Raw genomic sequence first — 23,142 nt, forward strand, 5'->3', positions numbered from 1 at the left:
TGTGTTTTAATTGTGTTCCCTATTTTCACAAAGGCCCTGTGGAGGCTCCAGGTCCTCTAGTGTCCTGGGTTGTTTGGTTTTATGTTTCCTACTTTAACATGTTGTACCCCACCTCCAACCCTGAGGAGGGAAATAAATTATTATTATTATTATTATTATTATTATTATTATTATTATTATTAGGCCCAGCCCAAGGCCCAGTGGAGGCTCCAGGTCCCCCTCCAGTGTCCAGAGTTCCCATGGCAAGGAGGCCTTCTTCTCTCAGGCCAGCTGCAGATTAGCTCACTGGAAAGAAGTCAGGATGGGTCAGGCTGAAAGGGAGGGAGGCTGGGAGGATGAAGGCACAGAGAGAGAGAAAAGACTAGAGGGAGGTATTAACCTCCCAGACTTTGGAAAGGCCAGCCAGGGAGAGTGGTCGAGCTGAGGAGGGCAGGGAAGACAAGGGAAAGGGGGGTGTTTTGAAAGGAGGGGACTGGAGCCCAAAGGGAAAGGCAAACTTTGGATCCAGCAAAGCTGAGCGCTTGCTGCAGAGGGAGAGAAGACTCCTTTTTGAAACCGTGGAGGAGCCTAGGAAGAACAAAAGGGAGGGAAGGGAGGAAGAGGGAAAGGGAAAGGGGCGGGAAGAGGACCCAGATCCAGCCAAGGGAGGGAACTATGCGCCCAGAGGAGGCTTCTCCTTCTCCTCCTTCTCCTTCTTCTTGGGGCAAGTTGAGGCTGGATTCTTCCCAAAATGAGGAAGGAAAGCAAAAGAGGGGCAGCCTGGCTGCTGCCATCGAGAAAGGTAGGCTCCTGGGGCTGCCGAGAAGAAGAAGTATGACTCATTTAACACAATGAAGGAGGGGTGGTTTTTTTTAAGGGGGGGATCTGTAGGAGTTATAACTACTGTAGGAATTTTTGTAGGAGTTACTGTTTCTGTTGGAGTTATAACTTGTATGAGTTACTGTTTCTGTAGGGGTTATAACTACTGTAGGAGTTACTGTAACTGTAGGAGATACTGTTTCCGTAGGAGTTATAACTACTGGGGGCCATCTCAATTTTTCGACTGCCCAGGTCAAGTCACATACTCTCAGCCTTGGAGGGAGGTGAGGTGGCAGCATGGAGTATTGGACTATGGCTTTGGAGACCAGGGTCCAGTTCCCAGTTCAGCCATGAAACAAACTGGGTGACCTTGAGTGAGTCACACTCTCTCAGCCTCAAGGGAAGGCAGTGGGAAGCCTCTGAAGAAATCTTGGCAAGAAAACTTGGAAAGTTGGAAAGACTTAGGAAGGGTGAGGGAGTATTACTGATATATAGTTATTGTTGTTATATATGTCTGTTATCATTAAACTGAAACACTTTCTCTACTTTTTGTTTTAAAGGAAAACAGCCAGAAAATTTTATCCCCATTTCTAGAAGTACAGAAACTGAGGCAAAAATGGAGGAGACCCACTGCTGACCCATACCATTCCTCACAGTTAAGGCATACATACATATATATATATATGTGTGTGTGTGTGTGTCAGTAATACTCCATATACTCTTCTTTGCTGGGTGCCAAAAATAAATACATTTTGTATGTAATATATGCCATAATTGTGAGGGATTGTATGGGTCAGCAGTGAGTCTCCTGCCTTTTTGCCTTCTGTACTTTTAGAAATGTGAATAAAATTCTCTGGCTGTTTTCATTGGGGGGAAAAAGCAGCGAAAGTGTTTCAGTCTAGTGATAATAGGCATGCGTGCTTGACTTTTTCTTCCTTTAACCTAGTTAAAGGAAGAAAATCAACTTAGATTTCCAATAATGCTTTTTGGTCACCCATCCTGCCATGAAGCATTAATGATGAGATTGTTTTGTCCTTGATGGAGCTTGCAAGGAGATCATGGAGGAGAGATTATCTTGTTAAAAGGAAGGGGAGAAGGCTTTGCAGAGAACTTGTGTTGGGAGTAAAACCAGGGCTAATTCAAAGCCCAAACTGGTGATAATTCTCTTGACTGGAAACTTTAAAACTGGAAGCAAATGACAGGAAAATATTGAGGTAAAAAGTAAGGTTTGTTGGCTTTTCTTTTAATGAGGTTTCTCTTGCCTAAGAAGCCGCCAGTTTCTCACTTCTTCACATTTGAAAGAAAAACAAAAGTTATAAACTGTGGGAGGAGTGATGGAGATTGTGCAATGTCACTTTGCTTCCTCTCATGCAGCGGTCTCTTTCTGTGTGCGGGTTTGCATGTACACACACATATATGCCCACATGGAAGCAGCCTTAACAACATAACCAGAAGCCGTTGTGGTTCATTGAACTGGGACCTGGGTTCTAATGTGGTACTAAACGTGTTTAGGTCTTTAAACAGAGGCTGGATGGACATCTGTCGGGGATGCTTTGATTGAGATTTCCTGCATGACACGGGGTTGGACTGGATGTCCCTTGCGTTCTCTTCCAACTCTGTGATTCTGTTATTCTAAATGAACTGTGAATTATTGTATTGCACAAATGAATCACTTGTCCTTCATTCATGGTCAGGATGACCAGAGATGTCTTAACTGAAAGGAGGGCAAAGCACCACAAAATGAAGGAAATTCAAGAAAAATGGAGGACATGACCAAATACAAAGCTCGAAATGCTCATAGAAATATCAGTTTTTGCTACTTAGTCATGCTCAAAATGGAGGACATTTCAAAATTCCTCCTGGACAGAAGACTGAAATGCAGGACACGTCTTGGAAAAGGAAGACCTCTTGTCACCCTCTCCATGGTATATCTACCCCATGGATAGAAGGGTGAGATAACCTACTTCAGGCAGCAGGTTTGGGGGAGATATTTTTAAAAGGGTGCCAAATGGCCATCTTGTTCAATTTTTTAATATATATTTTTATATATTGTTACCTCTGTAAGGTAGAATTGCTATTTAAATTTTCTGTGCCAGGCACATCACAGTCATCTTTGTCCTCAATATTTCATCTGTAAATATATTGATTACCATGGAAGAGTGGAGGAAGAGGCTTTATGACTGTGAACAAACTGAAACGTTTTACCCACCCACCTCAATATTGTCCGCCTATATGGTCACAAATGATACATTTCCGTTGTCTAGAAAAAATCGATGCATCACAACAGGGTTTTTTGTATATAGCTACAAAGTGTTCCATAAGTTTTTGAAAAGCTTTAAATTTCCATCACCAGATTCTCAAGTGGAACAACTGAGAGAGGCACATTTTTTCCCTGCTAAATTATAGGGAGGGAAAGTAGTAATAAATTTTAAAAGCAAGGAGGGGGGAAGGCTCACTCAGAGCAGAAGGCTGTAGTAATGCTATTCCACCCCATTGCTACTATTAACATCAGTGTAAAGTCGAGATGTTCTGTTTTAATTTTAACATATGCTTGGTATTTTTTTGGCATACTGAAAAATAACCTTGCTCTTTATTAAGTAATACAGTATAGGGGTGCAACTGAACTTAAGGAAGTTACTCTTTCATAGTTATCAATACATTGAGGATGTTAAGTCAGTTCAAAGCGTACGTTGAAGTGAAGCCAAATCTCTTCAAGGAGTGTCTTTTTTCCCTATTTTAAATCTGCCTTAAATGGTAACTTCCACCATTCTTAAACATTTAATATGCTGGTTGAGGCTGATTGGGGTTAAAATCCAAAACCTTTTAGGGGCATCAAGTTGGATAATGCTGTTGAACAGAACAATTCATCTTACTGTGTTCTGTAATATGTGGCTACGTGGGGATAGATAATGGATATCCTGTTGTCCTCTAACTTGGTGCCAGTGCAGTGTAGGCCACCATTGAAAGTCTCATGTCTCTTCTACCTGCATTGATTCTTAGCATGTTAGAATGACATTATCAAAGGCTTTGGTTCTTTGTGTAGGTTCAGCCCTGAGCATCTTTGTGTTAAGAAGGCCTCAGTTAGCAGGGATGTAACCTCAAAGCATTCTGCTAACATAAAACACAGAGTTCTTCCTCTGCCATCAGCCTTGCCTAACCTGCCTACTCTTAATGATGTCAGCAGCTGGGACTGGAATTTGATGTATACAGAACTTTTGTTGTTGTATGTCTTCCAGTCATTTCAGATTTATGGTGACCCTATCACGGGGTTTTCTTGGCAAGAAAGAGAGAGTTTTCTTTATTTCCATTGAAGTCAGAGAGAGTATGGTTTACCCAAGGTCACCCAGTATGTTTCCATGGCTGAACGGAGATTTGAACCCTCATCTCCAAATTCATTGCCCTTCACTCAAACCGCTATACCGTGCTGGCTCTTATAGGTACCATGCCAGAAATGGTTGTGAGAACTATTTCCTTCTCCCCTGCCCATTGCCACTTCCTTTAAGTGTATTACAATTAGAAAATTGTTCTCCAATGAATATGTGACTTGAAGTCTGCAATCCAAAACATACTCCCTATGGAGTAAGATCTGTTGATAAGCCTTGACCTTCCTTCAAAGGAAAAAAAAACATGGTATTGCTCTGTGAATAGCCTACTTTATTTGAAATTGGTATTAATCTACCTACCGTAGTGTCTTTCCAAAGGTTTTCTCCAGTTCCTTAGAACTGGTGCAGGAAAAGAGAAACAAAGTTTGCAGGGCGCTATTCAAACCCAAATCCATTTTGTTGCAAATACTGACTGAGAGAATGGCTAGTTTTGCTGCTTCTACTCCTGATACCCTCATTGGAAATAACAACTGGGATGCCTCTTTAAGGCCAGAAGGTGCTCCTTCTCCTACTTTAGAGCAGTGGTTCTTACTCAGTGGTTCCCAAACATCAGTTCACCAGATATTTTGGACTTCAGTTCCCAGAATTCCCAACTGTTGGCCAAGCTGACTGGGGCTTCTGGGAACTGAAGTCCAAAGAGGACCAACATTTAACAACCATTGCTTTAGAACATGTGGTTTACTAGCTTCATCTTAAGCACAGGGAAGACTGGAGTGTTTTCATATTTACCGCTTCAAGCAACACAAGTTTACATCCACCCACTCATACTAACTTTAACTAAAAGTATGTCACATATTCATGACATTTCTGTACTGTCCTTTCTCCCAGGAGATCAGAGCTGCCTATATGTTAAAATAAGGTGACTTCATTCTGTTCTCACAATAACTACTTGTATGAATTTGGTCCAAAGCCAGCATGTAAGCAGGGATCTGAACCCAGTTCTATACAGTCCAAATCAAAATGGCCATCTATTGTAAGCCAATATTTTTGTATGGAGAACCACTTCAGGCTAGTTTCTTGTCCTCTGTTGTTTTGTCACCTTGTTGAGAAAATCATCCACCATGCTGTCTTCCTGTTCCTTATCTAAGATGTCATGCTTTGAGAATAGCATTTTCCTGTTGCTCTGGAGAGCAGGTGTGGACTATTCTGACTAACCTTCCTCCAGAAATACAGGTATACCTCGGTTAATGAAGTAGATGTGCTCCTGGGCTTTACGCACTGAACAGAATGTTGGTACCAGAGGTAGCAATGTAGAAAGAATAGGGATAGGTTGCTACACCATAAAAAAAAAAAAAGAACAGTAGCTCCTATTTCAGCACACTTTCCCCCCAAAAAAACTAACATTATGCATATGTGAATTGCAATGTAGTCAAGTAAGCCTTGCATAAGTAAAAGACATTTTTAATCTTCTGGAGACTACTTGAAAGTGCCTTCCAAAATGGATTCCAAGATTTTTCTTTCTTTCTATAGCTTCCACTTTTTTTTATCATTTTCATTTTGGTCATGAAAGTTAAAGATCTGTGCTTCTTCAACATGTCAGGGAGTCTGGTGAGGCAAGCTGATCTGCTTTCCACTTTTCTTTCTGTTTTGTTCTTCACACATGCTCAGTAAGTGATTCTGGACGCACCTGTTTACCTTCAAGCAAGTGTAAACATACAGAGCTACACTAAGATCACCTAAAGTAGAATATCATTCTTTTCCAGGTCAAGCTTTATTGCACTGTTTACTGGAGACACATTTGTCAGAAATTTTGTTAACTGTGCGATGCTTGTAACCATGTAACAACATGAACCACATAATGGTAGAGATGAATTCAGCCATGAGTTGGGAAGAAACAGCCAGAACAAGGGCTTTGTAGTCCCATTTGGTTGTGTTTTTTTCAACAGTTCATAAGAGGAGACCTTCTTATGCCATGCACCAAATGGAGGAAGTCAAGAAGAATGTTTGTCCCCATCTTCTTAGTAGCAGAACTCAAGCTTACCAATGAAACCAGTTGGCAGTAAATTCCAGACAGACTGATGCATTATTCATGTGTGGAGTTCATTATTATGAGATGTGGTAATGTCATGTAACACATACAGCTTTAAAAATGAGAGATTAAATCAGGGGTAGGCAACCTTTTTGAGCCGGGGGCCGGGTTGCTGCCCCTCAGACAACTGGGGGGCCGAAGCCAAAAAATAAATAATTAAATAATTTTTAAAAATTAAATAAATAAATAAACCGGGACACATGTAGGACAACATTTTCAAATGGTGGACACTTCTTTTAAAAAAATGGAGGACACGCAAAACATTTTGCTGAGTTTTTAAAAAATGTTAATATAAATGCATGTTTCTGAGGTGTCTATAGACAATTGCCCCCCTTGTCCCTGCGCGCGAGAGGCCAAAGGCCCCGGCGGCAATCGGCGGCAGGACTGGGCTGGGGCCGGTCCCAAGGCCTCGCCAGGCCGCATCCGGCCCGCAGGCCGCAGGTTGCCTACCCCTGGATTAAATCAATGCAGGGGGTTGTCTTGATGTTCTAGATGTTTTGATTTACAGTTCCAGTTAGTCTCATCCAGCTAGACCAGTGCAATGTGGGAATTGTAGTACAAAGATATGAAGGGACAGATCTACCTCTGAATTAGAATAATTTATGAAGGGCAGACCTATGGAGAACATTTTGAATAAGTGATACTCAAACTGTGTCAAGCATTTCAGCTTTTCTTTTGTTTTATAACTATGTTTAGTACAAAGTTCTTTCCTTGGAAATATTCTGATGATAATGATAGCAACTGAAAATCTTTCTTTGGGTGTTGTGTTGACAGAACAGTTCCCACACATTTATTATAATGGAATTTGTACCCACAAATACTTTCTTTACCTGGTAAAACTTAGTATTTGGTGTCTCTCGTCTGCTGTTGGTCTACTCAAGAGCCTTCCTGACTGTTCGTTATCTTTTTAAGGTAATGCCTGTTAATTATGTAGTGAGTTGGTTGGTTTAAGAAAAAACACCCTCTCCCCTCATGTTAGTACTACTGCCATGCTTCTGACCATGAATCCACCAACTTGTGTTGATGTGTATTCATCACCTTCTTGCTGCTAGCCCAGTGATGTCACCTATCTCATAGTAATGTGTCAACAATAAAAGCAAGCACTCTGGTGAAGCTGGATGACCTACTAGCCATCTTTGATTCTCTATTTATTCATTGGATGTGATAAAATGTCTTGGCAGAAACATTCTTTCATGTAGCATTTCTAGTTTGTGCTGATGCCTCTAGGGACTGTGGGAAGGAACATACTAGGGACATGACCTAAAACACAGATTAATGATCATTTTACTTCTGAATAAACATAATTATGATCCTACATGAAGTGTACTTACTAGATTGTCGATGTAATTTTAAGGCGGTGTCAAGATTGGGAACTCACTGAAGAGTTTTATTTCAGTGTAATTTATATATTATCAAAAGTTCCACATAGGTGTCTTTTGAGGGCAAGTTGAGTGCAAGGCATAATTTCAAGCCATCCCTTCCAAAGGTGAATTGGGTCCGTGACAACCGCATGCTGCAGCCCCAATCTGCCTTGAAGTTGCCCAAAAAAGAAGAAGCAAAGAACAGCTCCTTTTTCAGGTGGCAAAAAGCCAGCTTTGTACCCACACTGTAGGCGGAATCTGGTTTTATGACACTTCGGTGGTGTCTGGCATGTAAATGCCATGCTGCTGGAGCGTCATGAAGCCACCCCTGTGTAAACAGCCGGGTGGCTTGGAAGCATGCGGTATGTAAAAGCAGCACTCCCAAGCCACCCAGAAGGCATCTTGCCAGTCTGTTCCAGCTCTGTCTTTCCATTCCCTTCTCTCCTCATTCCCTTTTCCATCTCTCCACTCAGAAAAAGTTGTATAGATGTAGATATACACCAATTCACCATCCACATATACAAAGACCTATATTGTTATACCATACAAACTTTGGTCAGTCTTGTACTGTCTCATTTCTTTCCAGAATGCATCCCATCCCCAAATAATCCTAGAATTTATTTGATGAGTTAGCTAAAATTTAATTAAACAAAACAATGCAATGCTGCATTTTGGTCTTGACCTATGACAGGTTAACAAATGTTTGTTTACACTCCTGTGGTAAGCCCATGTGGATCTTTTATAGTTGCTGAATGTGCTTCAGATGAGTTTTGTTTTTATTATTTAAATAAAACTTTGTGGTTGTAGTTCCTTGAGCCACCTGGAATTCAACAGCTGTGTCAGAGTCAGTTAAACTAGTGCTGGTTGGTTTGCAAACAACCAAAAACGTACATTTTATAATGCCCCATTAACTCTTATTACTTGTGTGTGTTTGTTTGCTTGCTTCTTGCTGTATTTTTTGTTGTTGTTGCATTTCCTACCTCTGGTAACCTTTTATTTCAGAGTCTTTGGATGTTGATGGCCAAAAGAACACAGAACATACATGTCCATATAGATTCCACAGATCATTTCATTTCTGTTGTTGTAGTAGTTGTTGTTGGTGCTGTGTGCCTTCAAGTAGTTTCTGATTTATGGTGCTCCTAAGGCAAACCTATCATGGTTGGGGTTGGGTTTTTTTTGGCAAGAATTGTGCCTTCCCTGAGGCTGAAAGCTTATGACTTGCCAAAGGACGTCCAGTGGGTTTCCATGGCTGAACAGGGATTTTATTTCTTATCATGTCTCTAATGGGCCAAGATAGTTAACTTCAGATATGCAAGTTCTTTTTCAGAAGCTGAATCCTATGTTAATTTAAAAAAAGCACAGTCAGCCCCATGAAATGTGATGAATTTTACATCAAAACTATGAAACATGAATAATAATAATAAATCTTTATTTCTAAAGCTTTGGTATTCCTGCTCCAGCATAGGTTGACCCCTATAAAAAGAATGGTTTACTTCTTTGACTTTCCTGTACATATTAACAGAATTGGATTGAAAATCTATCCTGAAATGTGTTGCTTTCTTAGTTTTCTCTAAATAAGTGTTCATAGGACTGCAGCCTTATAATACATCCATGTACAGGCTTACTCAGAATTGGTACCTCAGTTTTGAAATCCTTTCTTAGGGAAAGTTTGTCTGGTGCCTACATCAGTGTCTGTTAGGTTCCTGGGTAAGAATGCTTTTTAAAAAAAACACCTCTTAGTCATTTTAAAGGAAATAAATGTTTTAGATCAAATGAAAAAGGAAGTTAAATTTTAAACACTTAACTGAGTTATCTATCCTACTGTCAGAATTGGTTTTGATATTATGCATTTGGAAGTGCTGTTTGTTTGTTTGGTAGTATTTTCATCATGTACTGAATATACTTGTGTATATGTCTAGAAATTTTAGTCAAAACATCAACCCCCAAATCTTGGGTTGACTTATCCACATATCAATGTAAGTACTATATTTTAACTCTTTTCAGAAAAGAACTATTCCCTTCTCTTGACTAGAGCGGAGAAAGGCGAGAGCTTTGTCTGCTCCAGGATCACCTAAAAGAAGCACAACTCCCTTTACTCTCTCTACTGCACTACTGCTTATGGACTTTTTTGAATGCCTGGATGGGAAAATGGGAGCAGTGGCAGAGGCTCTTTGGCACTTCCTCTACTCAGAGAAGGGGATAGCTCCTAAGTTAATAGTGTTCTTTAACCTTGATCAGAAAAGGAACCATCCCCTGCTTTGAGTAGAGTGGCAAAAAGCCTTTTTGAATGCCTGGGCAGGAGAAACAGCAACAGCCAGGGGCAGCTGGCCCCCTCAAGTGGCAATGGGGCTTTCACCTCTCCATGGAATGGATCAGAAGAGCCCACTGCTGAGCCACCTTTGCAGCTTGAACAACTCCCATTACTCCTGTTGCTTTATTCGTTACTTCCTTTTTTACATGCCCCTAAGTTTTATCGTTGTCTTATCCATGGGCCATATTAAAATCCGTAATTTTGGCCTCATTATCTGCCCTTGACTTATACATGAGGTTGACTTACACACAAGTATATACAGTAATTTTATTATATTGTACATTCCAGTTGTGAACTGCTCTAGGATATATTTCATATAAGTATAGATTTTGATTTTGTTTTTTCATAATTTTGTCCAGCCCCTTGCCAGTACAGGAAATCCATAGATAGCTAAAGCATCTCTAGGAGATGACCATTCAACTTCTGCTTGAAAACTTTCAAGGAAGGTTGAATCCTTACTTTCCTAGATAATCTCCTGCACTATAGAATGGCTCATGCCATCAAGTACCCAAACTTAGCCTTGGCAATTACAGGTGTTAGATTTGAAGAAATATGCAACACTTATCAACCACGAATCTTTCTTACTCACACAGCAATAGACCAAGATAGAGGCACAAAAGCCAATTGCATATGCAGAAATGCCCAACAAGAAAAACAAGTTTTTCCTGATAATTTAGCCATTCATTTGAGGCGGGGAGGGGGGGAGAAGTTTTAGATGTCTATGGCTGGATCAGAATCTAAGAAGATCCAGTGTGAGAGAATTCTGCACTGGGAAATTGCTAATCTGAATGGCTTTTTCATTCTTCATATGTTAACCCTATCCCTTACAATTTACTTCGAAGAGCACATTTCTTCCTTTCTGAAGCCTTGCTCACCTAGCATGTGCAAAATTGGCCAAATGTACTGTATGTGATTTTCAGTGTATGTGACCGGCACTTTAAACATTAATAATTAGGTTTCTCTGTTGGGAAATGTGAGCTTGCACCAAGGCTGAATAGAACCTGAGCCAGTGTTTCTTAAAATATAGTATCCCACCCCCTTTTCTGGTGTTATTAGTTTACATTGTAGGTTTGTTGTTGTTGTTTGTTGTTGTGTGCCTTCAAGTCATTTCTGACTTATGGTGACCCTAAGCTGAACCTATCAGAGGGTTTTCTGGGGCTGAGAGTGTGTGACTTGGCCAAGGTCACCCAGTAGGTTTCCATGGCCAAATGGGGAAGTGAACCCTGATCTCCAGAGTCATAGTCCAGTGCTCAAACCAATGCACTACACTGCTCATATCAGCATTACTCCAGTTTTAGGTGTTCACCACACCTTTCTAGTGATTCTTAGTTCTAGATTTGATTATCCATTTAAGTTCTGCAAACAGTGTGATTGTAGCTCACAGACTCAAGACTTAACAATGAACCAAGAAGAGCCAATGAATCAAAATAATTTACTTTTGCATGTCCTTGCTGCATAGTAAAGTAAACGAGAAGTGGATATTTGAGGATGGGCTAAACCAGGGAAAAGGAATTGTGACCCTCCAGAATTTGTTTGCCTGCAATTTTTGTCATTCCTTACCATTGCTTGGGGTTGATGGAAGTTGCAGTCCAAGATTATTTGAATAACCGCATATTTCTCACCCCTGATTAAATCTTATTTCAGGTTTCTGCCATGCAACTTGAAGAACAGTATGACTGTACAGGCGATTCTAGAAATATTTTTACTTCAATTGTTATTGAATTGTTATTGAAAGTTATAATGTGGACATTTCCAGAAGCTTAAAAAAAAGTTTCTGGACAGATTTTAAGTCATCAAGTTGTATTATAGTATACAGTACTTTTAAGAAACTAGGTAAGTCAGGAAATCCAAACTGTAAATGTTCTCAAACTGAAAATGAAACCTGAAAATACAATAAGTATTTAACGTGGTGACATTTCCTAATGGATCCTACTTGTGCATGCAGTTTGAAATTCTAAAATTGCCTGATGAAAATTGCGTATGAAAAAGTGTTTGAAGAAAGTTAGGTGATGGTTAATCTGTGTTTCAGATGTCCCAAGAGATGTATTCAGGTGGTGAACAGCAGCATATGAATTAGGGAGTCCAGACTGTTAATTTTAGCTTTCTGTTGGCCACTTGCAAAATTGCAGTAGTCCATCTTTCAGCCAGTGTGAGGGAAAATTTATGATAAAGTGAATGGATTTATGAATAACCTTTCTCTGTGCCAGTGTGGTGTAGTGGTTTGACCACTGAAGTATGACTCTGGCGACCAGGTTTCGAATCCTGGTTCAGCCATTGAAACTCTCTGGGTGACTTTGGGCAAGTCATACTTTCAGCCTCAGAGGATGGCAATGGCAAACCCCTGATGAAGAAACTTGCCAAAGTTCACATTAGGGTCTCCATAAATCAGAAACTATCTGAAGGCACACAACAACAAACAACAACAAACAACAACAATTACCTGCAACTGCATCTCTATGGAACAGTCTTATAACCTTAGGACCGAAGCAGACAGACACAAAAGAGTGACCCAAGTATGCTCTAGCCACTAGCAAGTTGGGACTGTGCTGACCATACGGCCCACTCCCAAAGCTGGCTGCAGGATTATCCTGGCTCCTTTTTGCTCTGGCCCAAAGGACCAGAGCACAGCTTTGGTTCAGCTTTGGGTCATTTTAGAGGCATGTGTCATTTGAATGCCACGACTCTAAAGTGGCCAAAAGCTGCTTCATTTGGCCCATCTGTTCCAAGCTATAGACTCCTATACATATGATAAGTAGTTAGTTTTCTTGGGGGGTGTGTGTGTGTCATCATTCTTTGCTTCTGTTGTGATCCAATAATGTGGATGTAATGGCCTAAATACCCAAAAGGCACCTGAACATCTCAGATACTGGAAGCTAAGCAGAGTTAGCCCTAGTTAGTACTTGCATGAGAGACCACCAATGAATACCAGGTGCTGTAAGCTATATTTCATAGGAAGGAACTGTCAAATCCACCTCTGAGTTTCCCTTGACTACGAAAACCATATGAAATTCATGGGGTCACCATAAGTTGAGAGAAGACTTGAAGTCATACAGATATACACGTACACAGTGTGAGATGTGGCTTTGCTGACACCTTAGCAATCTTTGCTCATAGGTTTGAGTTTATGAGCACTGATGTGTTACATTCATTGAATGCATATATGAGTGCAGCTTTGGATCATGGGTCAGACATGAGAAAAGGAAGTGGGAGTGTAGAAAGCACATTACTTTATTCACCAGATACTTTATTCACCAGATACTAATGGGTTGAGCTCATTGCTGCTTTCCTGAGGGTGAAAGATTTCCAGTCTTTCCAAACAGCTGTAGAAGTTCTTGCTCTGCAGAGGTTTGTCAAGCTGAGAAATGTGTGTATGTGTGTGTGGAGGGTGGAGGATGCTTATGTGATGGAAAGGAGCAGAAAATTGCTTTTCCTGAATGCTTCCTTCTCTCTTCTTGTGCATTGGCTACAAGCCAGCCATGCTGGAAACTCTGCTCACATGACAGGAGGGGAGTGGGTGTGGGGAAAGAGGCCCACAAAAAGAAAAATGGGGATGTGTGTGGTGGAGGAAACAAAAGGCAAGTGGATACTGAGCTAAGCTTTAAATCAGCTTAGAATTTTCTATTAGTGATGGTATTGTTATCAGTCTGTAAGAGTTTATATATGTCTACTCTTATATGAATCATTAGCACTTTGGTTACTCCTGGAAGTTAGAGTATTAATTCTCTCAATTGCAGAATCCATTTTCAAGGGCAGCATATGTAGGAAACTCTCCCACTAGCACTTGGATATGGTTCTATATAGCAGTTAGTCCCATGACACCCAAAAGAAAAGAAGAAAGAGGAAAACCAGTATTTTACAAAGCAGAACTTGGAAAAATTAGTTGCTGAGGGATTCTGAGAGATGTAGTTTCTCCCACTGTGTCTTCTGAAAGCTCTGGTACAGAATAGGTTGAGAAGAGATTACCATTTCTTCTTTCTTTACATTCCTGTGTATATATCAGGGTTCAGCTATGTGAGTCAGAGAAGCCTCTGGGTTGAAGGTTGGGACTTATTCCTTGTTAGTTACCTGGAAGTCTGAACGCTCAGGCCTTTGAGGTCACTCCAGACTCATAAAGAGATGAGACTGTGACTAATAAGGGAGGGTGAAACATCTGGACCAGACATGGTATAAAGACTTTTTGCCCTTGCCAAGTTAATAGGGCAGTACCTTACAGAGCTTGGGAAATTTATATTTTTTAGCACCAACTGCCAGAATCCATCAGCCAATATGACAATATTGTTTGAGGAATTCTGAGAATTGCAGTCCAAAAAGTAAATTTCCTATGCTGTGGTACTTCCAGTTTGCAGCCCTTCAAGTTCTTGCCCCAGCTCAGGCTGTGTCCCAGTTTCTAGTAGTTAAATCCTAAATTAAAAGAGTCAAGATGAAGGCTATGAATGACTTCAGCCTGTTTCAGGAGGGTAGGCTGCTTTAGAATAGAATTCAAGATAGCTTGTACAGATGTATCCAGTCCACTCTTGAACCCATTGCATCTTTGCTAAAGCAGTATGCATCACTATCTTTTTACATTTAAAAAATGCTTGAAATACTTAGCGTAAAATATCTGTTTTATTGGAATTTTAGACAAAGGAGTCCTTTGGAATGGTGGGCTCTTTGTCATGACCCTAGGCCTGGAAACACCTGGATGAGTTTAAGACAGACTTCACTACCATGTGGCCTACATATCCACAAATCTAACAAAGGGTTAATCAGTGGGTCCTAGTACAATTGAGTCATCAGTTCCAATTCAATCAGCAATTCCAGATTCTTGTTGAATACTGCAAACTGTGTAGCAACTAGGTCTGGGCTACCAGAGCCAGACATGAATCCATTTTGGCCTTCCAGATGTGTTAGACTGCAGCTTCCACAATCCCTTATCATTGGCCATGCTGAGTGGAGTTGATGAGAGTTGTGGGTCTGAACATCTGGAGGGCCAAAGAAAAATGCAGGGACAGAGTTACTTTCCCCATCTGTCTCATTGACATCCCACACAAAATGATAGGCTTCACATGGAGACAGGAAAGTAGAAATGTATGTTACTTGTCTCTCTCTCTCTGAGGATTTTGACACATATCATAAAGGCATGGAACATAGGTCAGTGACAGAGTACAGTAGATGCTTTGCATACATAAAGTCCTAGGTGCAATCCCTGGCACCTCAAGTTTGGGAAAGATCTCTGTCTGAAACTCTAGAGAACTGCTGCCAGGGTGGAGTACAAACTAGATGGTAAAAACAGGCTGGCTTGATAATATCTAGCTTTCTGTGTTCACGAATCAATGCCAATTGTTGTATACATTCATCTGTTTATATTTACAACACTCTATTTATTCTGTCTTTTCTGAAAATGTAGGTTAAAACCAGACATGAAAATCTAAGCCTTTTCTGCTCAATTCTGTCCTGTACATTTAAAAAAAAAAAATAGTGTGTGGTTTCTAGGTTGGTGAATTGGCAGCATATTGGGTGGAAATTGGAATTCTTCTAACTTACACATCCTTGTCCCCTATTCAGTAAGCACTAATCCCCTTTCTTGAATGTTCCATGAGCAGACAGGTTTATCCATGAGGGACATTGTAAATCATGGGCTGGGGAAGTGGGTGGTTTGACTGTCTGATATTCCACAGATGAAAATGAGCGGAAAACTTTTTAGCAACCCTCCCCCCATTGCTTGACATGTCTATTATATGTGTTATATGCTGTCTTTGTGTAGAATTTTCTTAGTGCTTTGTAGATAAAATTGCTCAGATCCACATAGATGCTGTTGTTGACATATGTCAGATGAATACAACTTTTGACCACATACTTTTCCTGTGCTACTGACTCCATTTCAATTTGTGCAATCTGGTGGTGTAGACAGGAGACAGGATCCTTGGGGAGGACAGCTATCGCATGTCTGTTGGACCTGTAGACTCATGGCTGATTGGGTAAGGGTGGTGGTGAATGTCATGCTGCAGCATGGCAAGGTTTTATCCTGCCTAAAAGAAGTGGTGGTAAAGCCTTTACTGAAAAAAACTCTCCATGAATCCCACAACTTTAGATAGTTACTGGCCTGTCTCCAATACCATTTTTAGGGCAAGATTCTGGAGGACGTAGGGCCCTCTCAGCTCCACAGGTTCTTGGATGACGCAGATTATCTAGATTCATTTCAATTTGATTTCAGGTTAGGCTATGGAGATGGCTTTGGTCATCCTGAAGGATCATCTTACACTGAGAACTGGACATGGGGAGTGTGTCCCCATTGGTTCTGATAAATCTCAGTGGTTTTTGATACCATCAGCCATTGTAACCTTCTGGGCTGCCTCTCTGGAATAAGATTTGGGAGAACTTTTACAGTTACTTTGGTCTTTCCTGAAGGGTCAGATTCATAAATTAGAACTGGGGGATGCCTGTACAACACCCTGGCTGTTGGTCTGTGTAATCCCTCAGGGCTCTGTTTTGTCCCTAATACTGTTTAATATTTACATGAAACCATTGGAAGAGATTATCCAAAGTTTTGAGACTTGGTGTCATCAGTATGCCAGTGACATTAAACTCCTTTCCAACCAGTTCCAACAAAGCTGTTAAGGGTACTAAGCCAGGATCCACTAGCAGTAATCAATTTGACGAGGATGAACAAATTGAAGCTTAATACAGACAAGACTCCTTCTCAGTTGAAAGACAGATGAGAGAATAGAGATTCAACCTGCTCTGGATGGATTTACACTCTCCTTAAAATCTCATCTTCATAGCTTGGACACACTCCTGGAGTCATAGGTTTCAGCTGTAGTTAGGAGTGCATTTGCACACTTCAAGCAAACTGCACCAACTATGTCCATTGCTTGCATGCCTGATTTGGCTGTGATGACACATGCCATTCCTTCCTGTTTAGACTATTGTGATGTGTTCTATGTAGGACTGCCTTTGGAAACAGTTTGGAAATTTCAGTCCAAAATGATGTGTCCAGATGGCTGGCTATAGGAAACACATAACTCTCTTCTTATAAAAGCATCAATGGCTACTAATCTGTTCCCAGGAACAATTCACAGTACTGGTTTTGATCAGTAAAGCATTATATGGCTTAGGCCCAGCCTATCTTAGGGACTGTCTTGTTACCCAAAATGCTGGTGGTCCTGAGAAGCACCCGCCACAAATCACAAATTCAGCCTGGGATCTTAACCCTTTTTATACCAGTTCCAAATCACACAGAATGTGGCAATTTCAAATAGGTTTTGTAGGCCTGTTCCAGACTGCCAAAATAAAGCTGCTTCGGGTCTCTTTGGAGGTATGCTATTTAAATGATGCATGCATCCTAAGAATCCGGAAGCTGCACCAAAAGCTGCACTCTGGTGCTTAGGAATGGAGTGTGGCTTTGGCGCAACCTCCGGACTCATAGGACCCAAGCATCATTTAAATAGCATACTTCCAAAGGGACCCGAAGCAGCTTTATTTTGGCAGTCTGTAACAGGCCGTAGTTTTATTAATAAAAGAATCAACACATACACACGCACATGCTCTCATGCAAGAACTAATGAAGCAAAGATGGGAGAAAGGTAATAGTGGAAGCCTTGCTAATGATGATACTGTACTGATCCTGAAGCGTGGTTTTGATCTATGGGCATCCAGAATGGAGATGGCTCAATAGGTGCTTTGGCAAGTGGGTGGTTGGCTTATTGAGGAGTTAGTAGAAAGAACAGAGTGTCTGCCAAATCCCAAACTAGACCAAATTGCTATTGTCTAGGTGGTGGTATATATACTCAAAATCATATCCCAGGACAGTAATCTCAGAATGAATGGATTATCTCACTGCTAAATAGTGAGAAGAGAGAAGAATGGGAGAATAATGAGAAGAGAGAAGAGATTGAGGAAATGTTCAGACAATTCATATGAATATCCCAGACTAGAGAAGTGTTCTTTGTCTGTGTATGCACAACCACCTTCTTCAGCTGGTATCCCATAATTGCCCTCCATAGACAAAGGGATTATGCTGATGTCTTTGGGTGATCTCATTGTGGTGGGTGCCCTTGTTTCCTCCCTTGCTAGAGCCAATTGAATTTCCAAACATGATATGGCCAGATTTCCACAGTGGGGTTGCCTTTCCAGGTCACCCACCCCAGTGTCCCTTTTAATATTGATATCAAAATGGAGGGGGTGATCAGAGGCCTGACCTTGGGGTAACAATATCGCCCAATATGAATCTGCCTGGGTTTTGACCTGTTCTTGGGAGACTCTTCTCTCTGTCTCACCACCTCTTCAGGTACATCTGGTGGGAAACAAAGGTGAAGGTTTTCTCTGTGGTTGTTCCCACTTCTCTGGAACTCTCTTCCTGGAGAGACTAGACGGGTACCCTCCTGGCTACACTTCCATAGGTAGTTAAGTGCTCATGGAGAAAGAGCCTTTAATAATGTGCTGTGTTATCTATATATTTCTCTTTATTAATAGACATGTATTAATTGTTTTTAATTATGTTGATAGTTTAATTTTTGCATGATGTGTACTTTCAGCTTTATTAACATTTGCTGCTGATTCTGTGAGCTATAGTCACAAAGGTAACTTTTCCAAGCTCTGGAGATTGCTGGTGGTATGTGTGGGCAATCTGATCACAGGAATGTGCAAAATAGCCTTACATGCCTCTCACACTACCAGGCTCCTGATTAATTGAGTAGACGAGAATGAAGTGTAACTTGTCAAAGTTATTTGCAATTAGTACAGTACATTGCACTGGTAAGCTGCTATGCGTTACATGGCAGCTTTGACTCTGCCAGTTGCTCAAAGAGAAAGCAAGATGTCACAATCAAAGAAGGCTTTATCTGAAGCTTCCATAGATAACTTGAATATTAAGTGACCTTCATTATGCATCCTGAAAGGGAATAATTCCTGTGCCTATTTAACATAAAACAGAGTAACTAGGAAAAGTGTCAGGTATTTGCTTTGATTCTGTATTCCTCCACATCAGGGAGTTGGAGTGGATGGCCCTTGTGGTCTCTTCTAGCTCTATGATTCTATTAGTCTGTTGCATAACACAAAGTCTAGTACTGTACATACAGATGTCTGGAATGCTTCGGCATGCCCTTTGTTCAGGGACATCTTCTTCAAGGGACATCTTCAAGGGGAGTTGGAAGGCTGAGTTTGTCACCTAGGGTTCATGAGAACTGATAGCATTGGACTAGATGAGCACTGGCCTGACTAGGCATATGTTCTTTAACTCTTAAGTTCTGTGCCTTTTAATGATTTGTGTAGAAAAACTCAGAGCTTGGAAAAGTTATTTTTGATGGCTCCATCTCTCAGAACCTCCCTTAACTAGCAGGATTCTGGGCGTTGTAGCTCAAAAGTAAGTCTTTCCAGCTCTGTACAAGTCCATTAAGTCATCATGACTATACATCCCTTGCTCATTGCTAAGTTCATTGTTGGCAATTTATGCTGCTGCACGCTGCTACAGCATGAGTGATGATTGTGTCCGAACAGGCTTGCCTATCGCAACAATGACATCAATTAGTGTGCTACTGCAAGAGTTCTGGCAGTTTTGTATCACCTCCTTTGCGGAGGAAGACAGTGTGTTACTGTTAGCACTGACACACTTCTCTTCTGTGCTTTGGAGTGGCATCATCCTTCTGCACATTTCTGCAATCTGTTTGATATTATTCTTTAAAGTTCACCATTTTCAAGTGCTGGTACTCGACGTGGCAGCCTAGAACATATTATGTGCCTCTGTTTGGGCAGACCGTTGTAGAGTTTGAAAACATTACTTTTTGACCTTATAAATTCTCGCCTTACTAGTCATAAGGATTCTGGGCATTATAATCTGAAAATAGAAAGAAAAGAAAAGAAAAAAAAAGTTTTCAAAATCAGGGCTCTTATTTGTGGTAGTGCCCACACATTCATTTGTCTTGTTGCATTTCACTTTCTAGGAACTGGTTCCTCGCGCTTCTGTCCTAGGAGCTTATCGCATGGGGCTCTGGGAATGTAAATGACATGGAACGAAAGGGGATGTGATGGGAATGGAATGGGGAAAAGACATATTTTATTGCACACCAGAACACTGCTGCCGCTGCCTGACGTCCCCATTCTATTCCAAATCCGTCCCCCAGAGGCCGATTTTCAGGAAATATTCTGAACCGTTCCTGAAAACCGGCCTCTCTGGCATGGATTTGGAACTGAACGGGGACTTCCGGCAGCATCAGCGGCATTCCGGTGTGCGATAAAATACGTCCTTTCCCTATTCCGTTCCCATCATGCCGCCTTTTGTTCCGTGCCATTTGCATTCCTGGAGCCCCATGCAATAAGCTCCCTAGACTGGCAGTAGGCATGTCTTTTTAGAAAAGGGACCAAGTTTTGTAAAAATTGAGGTACTAGAATTGCACAACCAAGACTGAAGCACAAATATCTTGCAAGAACTTAGGGGCTAGTTGCAATAAAATTTCAGACTAACTTTTAAGATATGGAGAAAGTTGATTGACTCTCAACTCAGATGAGAATGTAAAACAAGAAAGATGCACCTAGATGGGGGTGAAATGAGGCTTAGGCTGCATCTGCACTGCAGAAATAATGTAGTTTGACACCACTTTAATTGACATGGCTCAATGCTGTGGATTTCTGGGAATTGTAGTTTTGTGAGGTATTTAGCCTTTTCCATCAGAGAGCTCTGGTGCCACAACAAACTACAACAAACTACTAAATCCCAGTATCCAAAGCATTGAGCCATGATAGTTAAAGCCATGTCAAATTGCATTATTTCTGCAGTGTGGATGCAGCCTTAATATGCTGTCCATCCTTAAAGTACCATAGTATAATGGATCTGTGGCAGTGATGTGTTTTTTGCAGAAAGACACTATGTTATTGCTGTTCACACTACTCCTCCATTTTCTTCCCAACAGCCATTAAGCTGTTGCAATTATTTGTAGTTACACCCAAGCTGGTTTGCAATTTGGCTTAATATAAAAGGATGTGTGTCAAGAGTTGGAGAGGGAGACAGGTTCTGGTGAGCTTGACTGGAAAACTAAAACAAACAGACACACAGTCTCCTAAGGATGTAACTGAATGTTTTAATATGCAAATGCACCTTCTGCTCTAAATCAACAGGTGTGCTGTTGATTTGGAGCAAAAAAAAATGCTTCTTCTCTGGAAGTGTTCAGAAAGAGTCTGGACAGCAGGTAGCTGGAGAGCCTGCATTGAGCAAGGAGCCCCCCAACTATAATTCTGTGAAACAAAAGTTTTGTTTCCCTCAAATTGCTTCTTTCTCCTCATTGGTTTCTATATGCATATATGCAAGAGTCAGGTTGGTTTAGTGGTTTAAATCTCCACTCAGCCATGGAAACCCACTGGCTAACCTTGGGCAAGTCACATTCTCTCAGCCTCAGAGAAAGTCTTAGGGTTGCCATAAGTCAGAAACTACTTGAAGGCACACAATAACAGCAATCCTATGCAAGAATAAATTCATGGCAGGAACACATTGGTTGAAAAGGGGTGGGGTGGGGGAGGATGGGGAGTTGAAAAGCCCTGTGCAGTGTGGCTTCTTTCCTACATCAGACAAGTAGATCTCCTAGCGAGTCTTTGAGTTCCCTGTTTAGTTAGGCCATTAAAGGTTTCTTGTTGGTGAAAGCTGCAACTGGGGGGGCTGTGCAAACCGGTCATTAAGACCGGACTGGAGGCGGGGTCAGGGCATGGTGTCCACACAACGTATGCCCCGACTCCGCCCCTGTGGTGGCATGACACCACACATCACACCACATTGCGCATGGTGTCATGCAACTCATCTGCCGCTGCATTTAGATGACTGAGTGCCAAAGGAGCGCCATAACACAAAAGGGAGCTGCTTTTTATGGCTCCTTTTTGCATCACAGAAAGTTCAGATCAGGGACACGGCGTGTGGTTACCATGGCCTTAATCTGGCAAAAATGGAGGCAGCTGCAGGCCACCCCTTCAGGGGCGGTCAGCACAGCCCCTGTGTCTTGGAGCTTTGATATTGCTTTGGACTTTTACTGCTTGCTGTGTACTTGATTTTGTAGGTTCCTGTCATTTTGAAAGTGTTTGAGATGTACTTTGTCCACCCAAACAGAAAAGGTAGACAGGAATTAAGGGTGGAAGCCAAAGTTTTGTACATGTTCAGTACAGTGGATGATGACTGCAGTCTTAATTGAAAAAATGGATGCAGGACTCTGCTAACTTGACTGGGCTTTATTGGCTTATGCTCCAAAAGTGGGAGGTGGTTCAAGGTGGAGCAGTTCAAGAAGACAGGCATGTAAGTCAAAGGCATCTTCCTTCTGTCAGGAGAAGGAACACAAGCCTGAACAAAGGTATCAGCACTGAAATTGATCTGGAAAAGAACTGGAGGATAACTCCTCCCCACTCCTTTGCAGATGTTCAGATGGCCTCTTGCCAGGCAATAGTTTTGTAGCAGCAGAGAGAAGAGTATGCAGCGCACAGACATCTGTATATACATAGTATAACAAGGCAGGAGGAATGGAAGTCCTCTGGTTTGTAATGGTGGGTGGGTTTTTTTTAATGGCTGCAAAACTTTATTTATTTGTCATGAAACAGTAGTAGAAGCTTCATGGGATGATATTGGGGGTTTCAAAGCATATTCTTTAACAGCCAGCTTCAATGAACCATTACTTTATAAAGTGCTAGAAATGCTCTAGTGCATTTGCAGGAAAAGAATTTCTGCACATAATTTGGAACTTCCCTTTGTTTGCAGAAAGGAAAAGCCCTAAAAGGTAACCAGGGGTGGGCATCTTCTACAGTTCTGGAGGCAAAACCCTTCCTCAGAATTTCCTATGGAGTTACATCCCACCACCATACCACTGAATTTTGAAGGCACAGTTTTTGTCGTAAAAAAAAAACTAATTGGTTCTCTTTTTTAAAAGGGGGAGGGTATGCCACAGTTTCCTTGTGTGTCTTGTTTTAAAGGATAATCATGCTTCCAGGAGTACTTATGACCCTTTTATTCATAGGTAAATATGGGCTGGAACAGACAGGCCTGAAAAAGCGGAGTGCAGCCGCTCCAGTGTCGATCATGCCAGAGCCACGTTAACCACATGTGCCCAGGTCCAATTCAGGCTGAAAACTCCAATACTGAACTGGGCCACTGAAAAGGACTGGATTTTTCAGCTCCTTTTTTGTTTGGTTCTTTTTAGAAGATGCAGTGTTGGCACAGTGTCTGGCTGCCTTCAGGACGTGCATCATCTAAATGCTACACCCCAAATGTGGGTGGGAGCAGCATCATTTGGTCCATCTTTTTTGGGCATATGTGAG

At 41.4% G+C, this 23,142-nt stretch overlaps 1 protein-coding gene across 2 annotated transcripts in view; it reads left to right on the forward strand.

Moving 5' to 3' along the window:
* Window positions 1-658: 658 nt before the first annotated feature.
* Window positions 659-23,142, forward strand: part of DENND2A (DENN domain containing 2A) — a 75,008-nt gene continuing 52,524 nt past the window's right edge. For both annotated transcript variants that reach the window (XM_042470763.1, XM_042470764.1), the window contains exon 1: window positions 659-781. The gene's annotated coding sequence lies outside the window, so the exon portion shown is untranslated. The remainder of the gene's footprint in view (window positions 782-23,142) is intronic.

Source organism: Sceloporus undulatus, chromosome 5 (genome assembly GCF_019175285.1).
Source record: "Sceloporus undulatus isolate JIND9_A2432 ecotype Alabama chromosome 5, SceUnd_v1.1, whole genome shotgun sequence".
Classification (NCBI taxonomy): domain Eukaryota; kingdom Metazoa; phylum Chordata; class Lepidosauria; order Squamata; family Phrynosomatidae; genus Sceloporus; species Sceloporus undulatus.